We start from the raw sequence: 12,854 nt of genomic DNA, 5'->3' as shown, positions 1-12,854 counted from the left end.
CAGGTCGTTGCGCCCGAGGTGGTGTGTGGGCACCGCGTTGCAGACGGGACACTGCACGCACACGACGCCCCCTCCAGGTGCACGCACGTAGGCCGGGCCGGGTGCACACCCGACGCCCTAGCAAGGTGCGCGCACCCGGGCAGGGCTCACACTTGGCGAACGGGGCGCACTTCGCGAGGGAGGGTGTGCACCTCGACGGGGGTGGGTGGCCGGGGTGGATTCGCACGTGGGTCGCGGTTTGCTAAGTACACACTGCGACAAGCTCATAACGGGTGCGATCATACCAGCATTAGTGCACCGGATCCCATCAGAACTCCGCAGTTAAGCGCGCTTGGGCCGGAGTAGTACTGGGATGGGTGACCTCCCGGGAAGTCCCGGTGTTGCACCCTTTTTTAGTTTTTCGCCGGGCGTCGCAATGCTATTTGAATAAACCTTTTGCCCGTTTGCGTTCTCGTCGGGGCCGGGCCGGGCCGGGGTGCGCTGCCCGCACTACCGCGCGCGCGGGGGCGACACCGAGCGCGCACCCGAGGCACCCCGAGCACACAGGCCACGGTGCAACCCGGGCGTTGTGCGCGCACCCCGGTGCGCCCGAGGTGCTGCGCGCGCACCCAGGTGAAATCGGTGTGCACCTCGGCCAGTGCGCGCTCGGTCGAGTCGCGCACGTTGGCCAAGGTGCACGGTGATGTTTCTTACTCTAAGGTTCCGCACCAGACGCCCGGGACAGGTGAGCGAAGCTGGGCGGGGCCGGGTGCGCGGCCGGGGCAGGTGCACGCAGCTGGAGAGAGCTTTGGAGCACACTTCGGAGCGCACCAATGATGCGCTCCATTCAAAAGTTTCCTGAAAAGGCAAAAAAAGTTGAGATTATAGAATTTCCCACTTGAGAGATTGTAAAAAAAAAAAATTTAAAATGAAGGAAACGCGGGTGCCAAGGTGTGCGCAGCCCAGCCAAGGTGTGCGCACCAAGGCGCCCACCCTGGCGAAGGTGCACGCAAGGTGCGCACCCGAGGCAAACCGGACAATTAACCCAACTTTCGACTTCGCGCGCACCTTGGAGCGCACTTCGGAGCGCTCCTTGGTGCGCACCAATCTTGGGCACCTCGGAGTGCACCATGGCGCCCACCAAGGTGCGCACCCGGGGCAAACCGAGCTCCGACTTCGTGCGCACCTTGGAGCGCACGAAAGGTGCGCACCATGGCGCCCACCAAGGTGCGCAGCCCAGCCAAGGCGTGCGCATCAAGGTGCGCACCCTGGCGAAGGTGCGCACCCGGGGCAAACCGAGCTCCGACTTCGTGCGCACCTTGGAGCGCACAAAAGGTGCGCAACCCAGCCAAGGTGTGCGCACCCCGGTCAAACCGAGCTCCGAATCGTGCGCACCAGAGGTGCACGCCATCGTGCGCACCTTGGAGCACACTTCGGAGCCCTCCTTGGTGCGCGCCGATGTTGCGCACCTCGGAGCGCACCCGGGGAAAACAATGCAATTAACCCGACTTTCGACTTCGTGGGCACCTCGGAGCGCTCTCGGGTTCGCACCTCGGAGCACACCGAGGTGCGCACCTTTGATGCGCTGCCTTCACCAATTTCCAGAAAAGGCAAGAAAACATTGAGAAGGTGTGCGCACCGAGGTGCCCACCCTGGCGAAGGTGCACGCGAGGTGCGCACCCGGGGCAAACCGGGCTCCGACTTCGTGCACGCCGCACCTTGGAGCACACTTCGGAGCGCTCCTTGGTGCGCACCAGGGCGCGCAACCCAGCCGAGGTGCCCACCCCGGCGAAGGTGCACGCGAGGTGCGCACCCGGGGCAAACCGGGCTCCGACTTCGTGCACGCCATGGTGCCCACCGCGGCGAAGGTGCACGCGAGGTGCGCACCCGGGGCAAACCGGGCTCCGACTTCGTGCACGCCGCACCTTGGAGCACACTTCGGAGCGCTCCTTGGTGCGCACCATGGTGCCCACCAGGGCGCGCAACCCCGCCGAAGGTGCACGCGAGGTGCGCACCCGGGGCAAACCGGGCTCCGACTTCGTGCACGCCGCACCTTGGAGCACACTTCGGAGCGCTCCTTGGTGCGCACCATGGTGCCCACCAGGGCGCGCAACCCCGCCGAAGGTGCACGCGAGGTGCGCACCCGGGGCAAACCGGGCTCCGACTTCGTGCACGCCATGGTGCGCACCGCGGCGAAGGTGCGCACCCGGGGCAAACCGGGCTCCGACTTCGTGCACGCCGCACCTTGGAGCACACTTCGGAGCGCTCCTTGGTGCGCACCAGGGCGCGCAACCCAGCCGAGGTGCCCACCCCGGCGAAGGTGCACGCGAGGTGCGTACCCGGGGCAAACCGGGCTCCGACTTCGTGCACGCCGCACCTTGGAGCACACTTCGGAGCGCTCCTTGGTGCGCACCATGGTGCCCACCAGGCCGCGCAACCCAGCCAAGGTGTGCGCACCAAGGTGCACGCGAGGTGCGCACCCGGGGCAAACCGGGGTCCGACTTCGTGCACGCCGCACCTTGGAGCACACATCGGGGCGCTCCCGGGTTCGCACCGGCGTTGCGCACCGTGGTGGGCACCTCGGAGCACACCAAGGTGGGCAGCGAGGTGCGCACCTTTGATGCGATGCCTTCACTAATTTCCATAAAAGGCAAAAAAAAAACGAGATTTTAAAATTTCCGTTTTGAAAGATAGTGAGAAAAAGGGAATGCTGGTGCCATCTTGAGCCCGCCCTGGTGCGCAGCCCAGCCAAGGTGTGCGCACCAAGGTGCCCACCCTGGCGAAGGTGCGCGCCCGGGCAATTAATCCAACTTCCAACTTCGCGCGCGCCAGGGTGGGAGCGCACCCAACAACCGGGCCTGGGAAGAGCCAATGCGAGAAACCCCACCAAACGCTCTGACAAAAAAAGAGGGGGCGCTCCAGTAACCCCGCTTCGGAGCGCACCCTGGGCAAACCCAGCCAAGGTGCCCACCCCGGCCAAGGTGCAGGCGAGGTGCGCACCCGGGGCAAACCGGGCTCCGACAACGTGCACGCCGCACCTTGGAGCACACTTCGTAGCGCTCCCGGGTGCGCACCTCAGAGCACACCAAGGTGGGCAGCGAGGTGCGCACCTTTGATGCGCTGCCTTCACTAATTTCCAGAAAAGGCAAAAAAAAAAGGAGATTTTAAAATTTCCGTTTTGAAAGATAGTGAAAAAAACGGAACGCGCGTGCCATCTTGAGCCCGCCCTGGTGCGCAGCCCAGGTAAGGTGCCCACCCTGGCAAAGGTGCGCACCCGGGCAATTAACCCTACTTCCGACTTCGTGCGCGCCAGGGTGGCAACCGGGCCTCGGAAGAGCCAATGCGAGAAACCCCACCAAACGCTCCGACAAAAAAAGAGGCGGCGCTCCAATAACCCCGCTTCGGAGCGCAGCCGGGGCAAACCCAGCCAAGGTGCCCACCCCGACGAAGGTGCACGCGAGGTGCGCACCCGGGGCAAACCGGGCTCCGACAACGTGCACGCAGCACCTTGGAGCACACTTCGAAGCACTCCCGGGTGCCCACCGGCGTTGCGCACCGTGGTGGGCAGCGAGGTGCGCACCTTTGATGCGCTGCCTTCACTAATTTCCAGAAAAAGGCAAAAAAAAATGAGATTTTAAAATTTCCGTTTTGAAAGATAGTGAAAAAAAAGGAACGCGGGTGCCATCTTGAGCCCGCCCTGGTGCGCAGCCCAGGCAAGGCATGCGCACCAAGGTGCCCACCCGAGGTGCACACCCGGGGCAAACCGGGCTCCGACTTCGTGCAGGCCGCACCTTGGAGCACACTTCGGAGCGCTCCTTGGTGCGCACCATGGTGCCCACCAGGGCGCGCAACCCAGCCAAGGTCTGCACACCAAGGTGCCCACCCCGGCGAAGGTGCACGCGAGGTGCGCACCCGGGGCAAACCGGGCTCCGACTTCGTGCACGCCATGGTGCCCACCGCGGCGAAGGTGCACGCGAGGTGCGCACCCGGGGCAAACCGGGCTCCGACTTCGTGCACGCCGCACCTTGGAGCACACTTCGGAGCGCTCCTTGGTGCGCACCATGGTGCCCACCAGGGCGCGCAACCCAGCCAAGGTGTGCGCACCAAGGTGCACGCGAGGTGCGCACCCGGGGCAAACCGGGGTCCGACTTCGTGCACGCCGCACCTTGGAGCACACATCGGAGCGCTCCCAGGTTCGCACCAGCGTTGCGCACCTTTGATGCGCTGCCTTCACTAATTTCCAGAAAAGGCAAAAAAAAACGAGATTTTAAAATTTCCGTTCTGAAAGATAGTGAAAAAAACGGAACGCGGGTGCCATCTTGAGCCCTTCCTGGTGCGCAGCCCAGGCAAGTTGTGCGCACCAAGGTGCCCACCCTGGCGGAGGTGCGCGCCCGGGGCAATCCGGGCTCCGACTTCGTGCACTGCATGGTGCCCACCAAGGCGCGCAACCCAGCCAAGGTGCCCACCGCAGCGAAGGTGCACGCGAGGTGCGCACGCGAGGTGCGCACGCGAGGTGCACACCCGGGGCAAACCGGGCTCCGACTTCGTGCACGCCGCACCTTGGAGCACACTTCAGAGCGCTCCTTGGTGCGCACCAGGGCGCGCAACCCAGCCGAGGTGCCCACCCCGGCGAAGGTGCACGCGAGGTGCGCACCCGGGGCAAACCGGGCTCCGACTTCGTGCACGCCATGGTGCCCACCGCGGCGAAGGTGCGCACCCGGGGCAAACCGGGCTCCGACTTCGTGCACGCCGCACCTTGGAGCACACTTCGGAGCGCTCCTTGGTGCGCACCATGGTGCCCACCAGGCCGCGCAACCCAGCCAAGGTGTGCGCACCAAGGTGCACGCGAGGTGCGCACCCGGGGCAAACCGGGGTCCGACTTCGTGCACGCCGCACCTTGGAGCACACATCGGGGCGCTCCCGGGTTCGCACCGGCGTTGCGCACCGTGGTGGGCACCTCGGAGCACACCAAGGTGGGCAGCGAGGTGCGCACCTTTGATGCGATGCCTTCACTAATTTCCATAAAAGGCAAAAAAAAAACGAGATTTTAAAATTTCCGTTTTGAAAGATAGTGAGAAAAAGGGAATGCTGGTGCCATCTTGAGCCCGCCCTGGTGCGCAGCCCAGCCAAGGTTTGCGCACCAAGGTGCCCACCCTGGCGAAGGTGCGCGCCCGGGCAATTAACCCAACTTCCAACTTCGCGCGCGCCAGGGTGGGAGCGCACCCAACAACCGGGCCTGGGAAGAGCCAATGCGAGAAACCCCACCAAACTCTCTGACAAAAAAAGAGGGGGCGCTCCAGTAACCCCGCTTCGGAGCGCACCCTGGGCAAACCCAGCCAAGGTGCCCACCCCGGCCAAGGTGCAGGCGAGGTGCGCACCCGGGGCAAACCGGGCTCCGACAACGTGCACGCCGCACCTTGGAGCACACTTCGTAGCGCTCCCGGGTGCGCACCTCAGAGCACACCAAGGTGGGCAGCGAGGTGCGCACCTTTGATGCGCTGCCTTCACTAATTTCCAGAAAAGGCAAAAAAAAAAGGAGATTTTAAAATTTCCGTTTTGAAAGATAGTGAAAAAAACGGAACGCGCGTGCCATCTTGAGCCCGCCCTGGTGCGCAGCCCAGGTAAGGTGCCACCCTGGCAAAGGTGCGCACCCGGGCAATTAACCCTACTTCCGACTTCGTGCGCGCCAGGGTGGCAACCGGGCCTCGGAAGAGCCAATGCGAGAAACCCCACCAAACGCTCCGACAAAAAAAGAGGCGGCGCTCCAATAACCCCGCTTCGGAGCGCAGCCGGGGCAAACCAAGCCAAGGTGCCCACCCCGACGAAGGTGCACGCGAGGTGCGCACCCGGGGCAAACCGGGCTCCGACAACGTGCACGCAGCACCTTGGAGCACACTTCGAAGCACTCCCGGGTGCCCACCGGCGTTGCGCACCGTGGTGGGCAGCGAGGTGCGCACCTTTGATGCGCTGCCTTCACTAATTTCCAGAAAAAGGCAAAAAAAAATGAGATTTTAAAATTTCCGTTTTGAAAGATAGTGAAAAAAAAGGAACGCGGGTGCCATCTTGAGCCCGCCCTGGTGCGCAGCCCAGGCAAGGCATGCGCACCAAGGTGCCCACCCGAGGTGCACACCCGGGGCAAACCGGGCTCCGACTTCGTGCAGGCCGCACCTTGGAGCACACTTCGGAGCGCTCCTTGGTGCGCACCATGGTGCCCACCAGGGCGCACCCGAGGCAAACCGGGCTCCGACTTCGTGCACGCCGCACCTTGGAGCACACATCGGAGCGCTCCCAGGTTCGCACCAGCGTTGCGCACCTTTGATGCGCTGCCTTCACTAATTTCCAGAAAAGGCAAAAAAAAACGATATTTTAAAATTTCCGTTCTGAAAGATAGTGAAAAAAACGGAACGCGGGTGCCATCTTGAGCCCTTCCTGATGCGCAGCCCAGGCAAGTTGTGCGCACCAAGGTGCCCACCCTGGCGGAGGTGCGCGCCCGGGGCAAACCGGGCTCCGACTTCGTGCACTGCATGGTGCCCACCAAGGCGCGCAACCCAGCCAAGGTGCCCACCGCAGCGAAGGTGCACGCGAGGTGCGCACCCGAGGTGCACACCCGGGGCAAACCGGGCTCCGACTTCGTGCACGCCGCACCTTGGAGCACACTTCAGAGCGCTCCTTGGTACGCACCAGGGCGCGCAACCCAGCCAAGGTGCTCACCCCGGCGAAGGTGCACGCGAGGTGCGCACCCGGGGCAAACCGGGCTCGGACTTCGTGCACGCCGCACCTTGGAGCACACATCGGAGCGCTCCCGGGTTCGCACCAGCATTGCGCACCTTTGATGCGCTGCCTTCACTAATTTCCAGAAAAGGCAAAAAAAAGAAAAAAATGAGATTTTAAAATTTCCGTTTTGAAAGATAGTGAAAAAAACGGAACGCGGGTGCCATCTTGAGCCCGCCCTGGTGTGCAGCCCAGGCAAGTTGTGCGCACCAAGGCACCCACCCTGGCCAAGGTGGGTCACGGGGTGGGTCCTAGGGTGGGTAACGGGGTGGGTACTAAGGTGCGTGCCAAGGTGGGTCATAGGGTGGGTGCCAAGGTGGGCACCAGGGTGGGTGTGCACCAACCCTAGCCAGGGTAGGTCACGGGGTGGTTGTCGGGGTGGGCGTCAAGGAGCCAAGGTGGGTGGCAAGTAGCCAAGTTGCGTGCCAAGGTGGGTGTCGGGGTGGGTGCCAAGGATCCAAGGTGGGTGCCAAGGAACCAAGGTGGGTGTCTGGGTGGGTGCCGAGGTGGGAGCCAGGGTGGGTCCCAAGGTGAGTGCAAAGGTGGGTGCCAGGGTCAAGGTGAGTGCCAATGTGGGTTCCAAGGTGCCAGGGTCAGGGTGAGTGCCAATGTGGGTTCAAAGGTGCTAAGTTGGGTGCGAGGTTGGGTGCGAGGGTGGGTGGGTGCCAAGGTGTGCTAGGTGGAAGCCCGGGTGGGTCGGCATCCCATGGGTGTCGAGTTGGGTGCCTGATGGGTGCTTCTTGTCAAGTTTTAGTCGTCGGGACTCATTTCGAGCCTTAGAGGTCGTTTCTTGTCCGGTTGCCCTGTCTTCGACCTGGGAACCCAATTTTGGTCCTCGGGTCCCATTTTTTTTTGTCTCGCATCCCACTTTTGGCCTGTGGCCTTTTCGGGGTCGATTCTCGTTTTGGGCATCAGAGCATGTTTCTTCTCCTAAAACCCAATATTTGTTTATTAAGTCTCGGAACACATTTTTGTTCTCGTGGACCCATCATGGGTCTTGGAACGCATTTGTGGTCCTTGGGTCCCATTTTGCATCCCGAAACTTGTGTTTTGGTGCTTGATCCCTATTTTGGGTGCCCACCTTGCACCAAGTGCGCACCCGGGGCAAACCGAGCGCCTTGGTGCACCGGGGCAAGATCGAGCGTGCACCCGAGGCGCCCCGAACATGCACCAAGGTGCACTCGGCCCACATGTGAGCGCAGGTCGTTGCGCCCGAGGTGGTGTGTGGGCACCGCGTTGCAGACGGGACACTGCACGCACACGACGCCCCCTACAGGTGCACGCACGTAGGCCGGGCCGGGTGCACACCCGACGCCCTAGCAAGGTGCGCGCACCCGGGCAGGGCTCACACTTGGCGAACGGGGCGCACTTCGCGAGGGAGGGTGTGCACCTCGACGGGGGTGGGTGGCCGGGGTGGATTCGCACGTGGGTCGCGGTTTGCTAAGTACACACTGCGACAAGCTCATAACGGGTGCGATCATACCAGCGTTAGTGCACCGGATCCCATCAGAACTCCGCAGTTAAGCGCGCTTGGGCCGGAGTAGTACTGGGATGGGTGACCTCCCGGGAAGTCCCGGTGTTGCACCCTTTTTTAGTTTTTCGCCGGGCATCGCAATGCTATTTGAATAAACCTTTTGCCCGTTTGCGTTCTCGTCGGGGCCGGGCCGGGCCGGGGTGCGCTGCCCGCACTACCGCGCGCGCGGGGGCGACACCGAGCGCGCACCCGAGGCGCCCCGAGCACACAGGCCACGGTGCAACCCGGGCGTTGTGCGCGCACCCCGGTGCGCCCGAGGTGCTGCGCGCGCACCCAGGTGAAATCGGTGTGCACCTCGGCCAGTGCGCGCTCGGTCGAGTCGCGCACGTTGGCCAAGGTGCACGGTGATGTTTCTTACTCTAAGGTTCCGCACCAGACGCCCGGGACAGGTGAGCGAAGCTGGGCGGGGCCGGGTGCGCGGCCGGGGCAGGTGCACGCAGCTGGAGAGAGCTTTGGAGCACACTTCGGAGCGCACCAATGATGCGCTCCATTCAAAAGTTTCCTGAAAAGGCAAAAAAAGTTGAGATTATAGAATTTCCCACTTGAGAGATTGTAAAAAAAAAAAATTTAAAATGAAGGAAACGCGGGTGCCAAGGTGTGCGCAGCCCAGCCAAGGTGTGCGCACCAAGGCGCCCACCCTGGCGAAGGTGCACGCAAGGTGCGCACCCGAGGCAAACCGGACAATTAACCCAACTTTCGACTTCGCGCGCACCTTGGAGCGCACTTCGGAGCGCTCCTTGGTGCGCACCAATCTTGGGCACCTCGGAGTGCACCATGGCGCCCACCAAGGTGCGCACCCGGGGCAAACCGAGCTCCGACTTCGTGCGCACCTTGGAGCGCACGAAAGGTGCGCACCATGGCGCCCACCAAGGTGCGCAGCCCAGCCAAGGCGTGCGCATCAAGGTGCGCACCCTGGCGAAGGTGCGCACCCGGGGCAAACCGAGCTCCGACTTCGTGCGCACCTTGGAGCGCACAAAAGGTGCGCAACCCAGCCAAGGTGTGCGCACCCCGGTCAAACCGAGCTCCGAATCGTGCGCACCAGAGGTGCACGCCATCGTGCGCACCTTGGAGCACACTTCGGAGCCCTCCTTGGTGCGCGCCGATGTTGCGCACCTCGGAGCGCACCCGGGGAAAACAATGCAATTAACCCGACTTTCGACTTCGTGGGCACCTCGGAGCGCTCTCGGGTTCGCACCTCGGAGCACACCGAGGTGCGCACCTTTGATGCGCTGCCTTCACCAATTTCCAGAAAAGGCAAGAAAACATTGAGAAGGTGTGCGCACCGAGGTGCCCACCCTGGCGAAGGTGCACGCGAGGTGCGCACCCGGGGCAAACCGGGCTCCGACTTCGTGCACGCCGCACCTTGGAGCACACTTCGGAGCGCTCCTTGGTGCGCACCAGGGCGCGCAACCCAGCCGAGGTGCCCACCCCGGCGAAGGTGCACGCGAGGTGCGCACCCGGGGCAAACCGGGCTCCGACTTCGTGCACGCCATGGTGCCCACCGCGGCGAAGGTGCACGCGAGGTGCGCACCCGGGGCAAACCGGGCTCCGACTTCGTGCACGCCGCACCTTGGAGCACACTTCGGAGCGCTCCTTGGTGCGCACCATGGTGCCCACCAGGGCGCGCAACCCCGCCGAAGGTGCACGCGAGGTGCGCACCCGGGGCAAACCGGGCTCCGACTTCGTGCACGCCGCACCTTGGAGCACACTTCGGAGCGCTCCTTGGTGCGCACCATGGTGCCCACCAGGGCGCGCAACCCCGCCGAAGGTGCACGCGAGGTGCGCACCCGGGGCAAACCGGGCTCCGACTTCGTGCACGCCATGGTGCGCACCGCGGCGAAGGTGCGCACCCGGGGCAAACCGGGCTCCGACTTCGTGCACGCCGCACCTTGGAGCACACTTCGGAGCGCTCCTTGGTGCGCACCAGGGCGCGCAACCCAGCCGAGGTGCCCACCCCGGCGAAGGTGCACGCGAGGTGCGTACCCGGGGCAAACCGGGCTCCGACTTCGTGCACGCCGCACCTTGGAGCACACTTCGGAGCGCTCCTTGGTGCGCACCATGGTGCCCACCAGGCCGCGCAACCCAGCCAAGGTGTGCGCACCAAGGTGCACGCGAGGTGCGCACCCGGGGCAAACCGGGGTCCGACTTCGTGCACGCCGCACCTTGGAGCACACATCGGGGCGCTCCCGGGTTCGCACCGGCGTTGCGCACCGTGGTGGGCACCTCGGAGCACACCAAGGTGGGCAGCGAGGTGCGCACCTTTGATGCGATGCCTTCACTAATTTCCATAAAAGGCAAAAAAAAAACGAGATTTTAAAATTTCCGTTTTGAAAGATAGTGAGAAAAAGGGAATGCTGGTGCCATCTTGAGCCCGCCCTGGTGCGCAGCCCAGCCAAGGTGTGCGCACCAAGGTGCCCACCCTGGCGAAGGTGCGCGCCCGGGCAATTAACCCAACTTCCAACTTCGCGCGCGCCAGGGTGGGAGCGCACCCAACAACCGGGCCTGGGAAGAGCCAATGCGAGAAACCCCACCAAACGCTCTGACAAAAAAAGAGGGGGCGCTCCAGTAACCCCGCTTCGGAGCGCACCCTGGGCAAACCCAGCCAAGGTGCCCACCCCGGCCAAGGTGCAGGCGAGGTGCGCACCCGGGGCAAACCGGGCTCCGACAACGTGCACGCCGCACCTTGGAGCACACTTCGTAGCGCTCCCGGGTGCGCACCTCAGAGCACACCAAGGTGGGCAGCGAGGTGCGCACCTTTGATGCGCTGCCTTCACTAATTTCCAGAAAAGGCAAAAAAAAAAGGAGATTTTAAAATTTCCGTTTTGAAAGATAGTGAAAAAAACGGAACGCGCGTGCCATCTTGAGCCCGCCCTGGTGCGCAGCCCAGGTAAGGTGCCCACCCTGGCAAAGGTGCGCACCCGGGCAATTAACCCTACTTCCGACTTCGTGCGCACCAGGGTGGCAACCGGGCCTCGGAAGAGCCAATGCGAGAAACCCCACCAAACGCTCCGACAAAAAAAGAGGCGGCGCTCCAATAACCCCGCTTCGGAGCGCAGCCGGGGCAAACCCAGCCAAGGTGCCCACCCCGACGAAGGTGCACGCGAGGTGCGCACCCGGGGCAAACCGGGCTCCGACAACGTGCACGCAGCACCTTGGAGCACACTTCGAAGCACTCCCGGGTGCCCACCGGCGTTGCGCACCGTGGTGGGCAGCGAGGTGCGCACCTTTGATGCGCTGCCTTCACTAATTTCCAGAAAAAGGCAAAAAAAAATGAGATTTTAAAATTTCCGTTTTGAAAGATAGTGAAAAAAAAGGAACGCGGGTGCCATCTTGAGCCCGCCCTGGTGCGCAGCCCAGGCAAGGCATGCGCACCAAGGTGCCCACCCGAGGTGCACACCCGGGGCAAACCGGGCTCCGACTTCGTGCAGGCCGCACCTTGGAGCACACTTCGGAGCGCTCCTTGGTGCGCACCATGGTGCCCACCAGGGCGCGCAACCCAGCCAAGGTCTGCACACCAAGGTGCCCACCCCGGCGAAGGTGCACGCGAGGTGCGCACCCGGGGCAAACCGGGCTCCGACTTCGTGCACGCCATGGTGCCCACCGCGGCGAAGGTGCACGCGAGGTGCGCACCCGGGGCAAACCGGGCTCCGACTTCGTGCACGCCGCACCTTGGAGCACACTTCGGAGCGCTCCTTGGTGCGCACCATGGTGCCCACCAGGGCGCGCAACCCAGCCAAGGTGTGCGCACCAAGGTGCACGCGAGGTGCGCACCCGGGGCAAACCGGGGTCCGACTTCGTGCACGCCGCACCTTGGAGCACACATCGGAGCGCTCCCAGGTTCGCACCAGCGTTGCGCACCTTTGATGCGCTGCCTTCACTAATTTCCAGAAAAGGCAAAAAAAAACGAGATTTTAAAATTTCCGTTCTGAAAGATAGTGAAAAAAACGGAACGCGGGTGCCATCTTGAGCCCTTCCTGGTGCGCAGCCCAGGCAAGTTGTGCGCACCAAGGTGCCCACCCTGGCGGAGGTGCGCGCCCGGGGCAATCCGGGCTCCGACTTCGTGCACTGCATGGTGCCCACCAAGGCGCGCAACCCAGCCAAGGTGCCCACCGCAGCGAAGGTGCACGCGAGGTGCGCACCCGAGGTGCACACCCGGGGCAAACCGGGCTCCGACTTCGTGCACGCCGCACCTTGGAGCACACTTCAGAGCGCTCCTTGGTGCGCACCAGGGCGCGCAACCCAACCAAGGTCTGCACACCAAGGTGCTCACCCCGGCGAAGGTGCACGCGAGGTGCGCACCCGGGGCAAACCGGGCTCGGACTTCGTGCACGCCGCACCTTGGAGCACACATCGGAGCGCTCCCGGGTTCGCACCAGCATTGCGCACCTTTGATGCGCTCCAATAACCCCACTTCGGAGCGCACCAGAAACCCCACTGGACGCTTGGGCAAAAATGTAATGCGCACCCGAAGCCCCTACCCAGAAATCCCCAGTTCGGACATGGGGAGCTGCAACGGTAAAAAGCCTCACTAAACTCTCGGACGGAAAGGTGGCTCGAGGGTAATGCCCGA

At 63.4% G+C, this 12,854-nt stretch overlaps 2 non-coding genes across 2 annotated transcripts; both read left to right on the top strand.

Moving 5' to 3' along the window:
* The first annotated feature begins 270 nt into the window (after positions 1-270).
* LOC131869241 (5S ribosomal RNA) lies at positions 271-389 on the top strand. Its single transcript, XR_009367633.1, has one exon. It is a non-coding gene; the product is annotated as a 5S ribosomal RNA (ribosomal RNA).
* Positions 390-8,219: 7,830 nt separating this feature from the next.
* On the top strand, positions 8,220-8,338 carry LOC131869271 (5S ribosomal RNA). Its single transcript, XR_009367662.1, has one exon. It is a non-coding gene; the product is annotated as a 5S ribosomal RNA (ribosomal RNA).
* Positions 8,339-12,854: the final 4,516 nt, after the last annotated feature.

Source organism: Cryptomeria japonica, unplaced genomic scaffold, assembly GCF_030272615.1.
Source record: "Cryptomeria japonica unplaced genomic scaffold, Sugi_1.0 HiC_scaffold_240, whole genome shotgun sequence".
NCBI classification, from domain to species: domain Eukaryota; kingdom Viridiplantae; phylum Streptophyta; class Pinopsida; order Cupressales; family Cupressaceae; genus Cryptomeria; species Cryptomeria japonica.
The sequence above is the reverse complement of the archived record's forward strand: the minus strand, read 5'-3'. Positions and strand labels throughout refer to the sequence as shown.